Source organism: Aulonocara sp. 'chitande type north' Nkhata Bay, linkage group LG5 (assembly GCF_057382095.1).
Source record: "Aulonocara sp. 'chitande type north' Nkhata Bay isolate Kocher_YH1m ecotype deep benthic linkage group LG5, A_spYH_male_GT1.1, whole genome shotgun sequence".
Lineage (NCBI taxonomy): Eukaryota > Metazoa > Chordata > Actinopteri > Cichliformes > Cichlidae > Aulonocara > Aulonocara sp. 'chitande type north' Nkhata Bay.
The window spans coordinates 9,746,186-9,749,840 of record NC_141348.1 but is presented as its reverse complement, the minus strand read 5'-3'; positions in this window follow the sequence as shown (position 1 = coordinate 9,749,840).

Here is a 3,655-nt window from a genome sequence, read left to right as displayed (position 1 = left end):
TGATGACGTAAGAGATATGTTCGAGAGGCGTTCTCTGACCCATGTAAACTACAGACTTACAAATGTGAACGGTCTTCTATGGGTCTTCTAACACATACATACCGAGCTTACTGGTAGTGTAACTTTGAATAAAAATTATGTTTTGTTTTGTTTGTGTTTGTGTTTACAAAAAAAATCAATATCTTTGTAAAAAATAACTCTCTTACCAACTTTGATTTTTATTTTTCACGTGTTCTTTACAGAAGACCGCGGTCATAAGACTGTGACTTTTAAAAAGTGTTTGTTGAATTTTATTTTATTTTATTTACCATGTTATCTGTATATAATGTATATGTTCACTCATGTTTTATTACTAAAAATATGCAATTCGTATTTGTAGCTTTCAAGTAGAGCAATCCCAGGAAAAAAACAAAAACAAACCCATACGTGACTCCATGATCCTCCGTCTCGCTGACTATAAGCCCTCGAATTTAAAGTTGGAAAGCACAAGACCTTCAAAGAATTAAATTTCGTGTACGTCATGAATACTAGTGCCATTGGTTTTTCGAATTTTCCGACGGTACTTGAACATATCATAGCAATACATGCAGGACTCCACTAGATGACGTATTCTGCAAAGAAACCACTCAGCCCTAGAGTAGAGAGGGCTCTGCTTCTGACTTGTGCTGGAAACTGGACCTAAATTATGGACAATAACTTTTTTCTTTTCTTTATCTACATGTGTGTAGAATAATTTTCACCACCAACTAAGATATTTAAAAGCTGTATAAATAAAAGAAATAAAAAAAAAATTGCACACACCCTACTGACAGAAATAAAAACCTGGAGCTGGTTTGCTTCTGTATCATTGAATGTGTACTTGTCTAATACATGCTGTTCTTTGCTGGCAGAGGAAATGAAGCCCTGTACTTGGTCCCTCCCAGGCCGCATGATGACGTTGTCCTGCTGACACTACGGATGTGGCCCTCATTGCTGGAATCTATTTTTAGATCCAGCCTCAAGGGCCAGACAGACAAACAGGGCAAACTGTCACTCAGACCACCTGCCACAGTTAGGCAAGTAGCCAAGGCATGCTGGCTGTGCGAGACTGAAAAAAGAATAAGAGTACTGCAGTTGTGACCTTCATCAGAGGCTTCAACTTCCTGAGAATTTTGTTTAGGTTGATAGAAATATCTCAGCGTCCCTGGTGGCCTCTGTATTGTTGGAGCTACGTGAAGGGGAGGAAAATAGAAACACATATGTATCACTCATGGGCAGGACAATATAGCTGCAGCCGAGGACAGTGGATATCATATCCTCACTATTGTTTCATGGAATGTAGGGATTTTAAAGGGGAGTTCCACTAAATTCACACATAAAGGTCATTTTATTCGTCACAAGGTAGTACTCGCCCTGTTGGAGTACTTGTACAATGTTTTCTGTGCTGCTGAATTTAAAGCTGAAAATAAAATCTAGATGATGTTGTCAGGTCAAAGTGAGGATGTGGAGTTTCAGGTTTGCATGAAAGTTCATGACCAATACAAGATAATACGTAAATGCACGAATACATGCATAGTGTGCACTAAATCTAATAATGGAAACACTCTAAGAAGACCAATTCTGAGCTAATCTAGTCTCAGTTACTGTAGATAGTCCTGTCCTTGCACACTCTGTTTCAGGAGCCAGTGGTTAACTAACAGGGTTAATAGTTTTAACCCCTGCTCTTGAGCAAGACGTTGATCCCCAAAGTGTAAACACTGGCAGTGCTAGATATTTCAAAGCACTTTATCCTGCTAGAGTAGACTGTGTACTGTCACACTGGCTGTAGGCTGAGTATACAAAAGCCAAAAAAAGTCTGGTTCCACAACTATGCAGTCTATTTTAATTCAGTAAAATCTACATAAGGGACACTTTTAAGAAGAATAGGCTATAAAGACTGAATATATCACATATACATATTAAAAAACAGTTCTTTAAAGGCCCTAGTTTCTACAGCTATGGGACCATCATTGCGTAGAGAAGCCTTTAAAGCACTCTTGAGAATATTCTATGACTTCTCTCAGAAATGTAATACTGACACCTTTAAGAAGAATGAAGAAGCAGCCAGAGGTTCTGGAGCTCTAGTACATCTTTTCCACTGATGCAGTGCCAGTGGCTAAAATAGAACTCTTTAAACTCTTTAAAGACCACACTGCTACAGAAAAGCCCCACATGCTGGTCTTAAATTTGTACCCCAAAGATCAGTGGCAATCAGAAGAAATTCACGGGTGATTGCTGATCCAGTGTGCTAACATTTCCTTTCCCATTGGAGTCACTGCAGCTTCCATGACAGTGTTTGGTTCTAAAACTCTAAAACAAGGCTGGTTCTCCAAAGGTGCCAAGGAAGAAGTCTTGAGGAAGTCTGGTCACATGACTAGGATGACTGCATCACAGAGATGCTGTCCTAAGATGTTTTGGACTCATATAGAGTTCCCAGATTCTCAGCCACCACACCATGTTTGAGGTTAGGAAAAACCTTCTCAATTCCCGACACAGAACCCTTTGAAGTAGAAAAGCCTGGTGTATTTATTTTCAACTGTTGGCACCTGATAGAGTCCAAAGTGGCCACTTTGACATGTTTTGTCTGGATGCGCTTTAGTTTCTTATATTTTCCTCATTTTTTGGTAACCTTTTGCTCTCAGTCTCAGGTGGAGTTGTTGGACTGGCATTAAGTCTCAGGTTTTCCTGTCTGGACAGTTCTTCCCACGCCTGTTCCTAATGGTGTGATTAATGAATAATTTTGTTGATGGGTGGTGATTGTCCTTGCTGTGGTTGTCTGTAATCTCCTGTGCCTGTGTAATGCTCTTTCTCTGTGAACATGCTGCCTCCAAGTCACACATTCCTGAAGACTGTGAGCACCATCAGCTGCTTTTCTCAGCTCTGGCATGCCAGCACAGTCACCCTCAAAGGACTAACCTCTTCTCCACCTGCTTGCCAGCTCTCCACCCATCTCCTCTCAGCAACTAGCTAACCAAGTATACCTCCTGAGTTCTGAGTAAGACACTTGAAAACTCTCACTCTTACCAGTATCCGTCTTGCTGCACTTCAATAAACATCTAAACCTGCCAGCGTCTGCTCTTGGTTGGTTGTTCAAACCAGCTTAAGACACAGTAACAGGTGAGAAATCATATTTCATTACAGAATGAGTGTGGACATTAAAGGGAGTGGTAAAGCAAATATACAGAGAGCTCATAAGGCACATCTATCTGCACAGCTGAGGCTATTAGAACATATCTGCTTAACTCTGGTTCTAATGTATACACCACAGATCTGCAGTGAAAGACCTGCAGTCAAAACAGTAACCTGCAATACTGCAAGACTGACCTGGGAAATGTTTGCAGGTGAGACTGATCTGGAAGACTATGCCAGTTCAGTTCTGGGATGCAGACACTTTTGCATTACAAAAAAAGGACAATAAAGCTGTACAGCAAAGCAGGAATGCAGCCTTCAGGTCAGGGTACAGAGGAGCCTACAGCTCAGCCATATTTACTTCCTCCTCTCCATCTGCTTTCATGCATTCACTCATTTAGGGATCTGAATTCAGCCTACAAGAAGTGTAGCTCCTTGATCTTCCCAGTCATTCATCTGACACCAAGAAATACCAAGCAGGATGCAAACAGGCAGACAACTGCTCCGA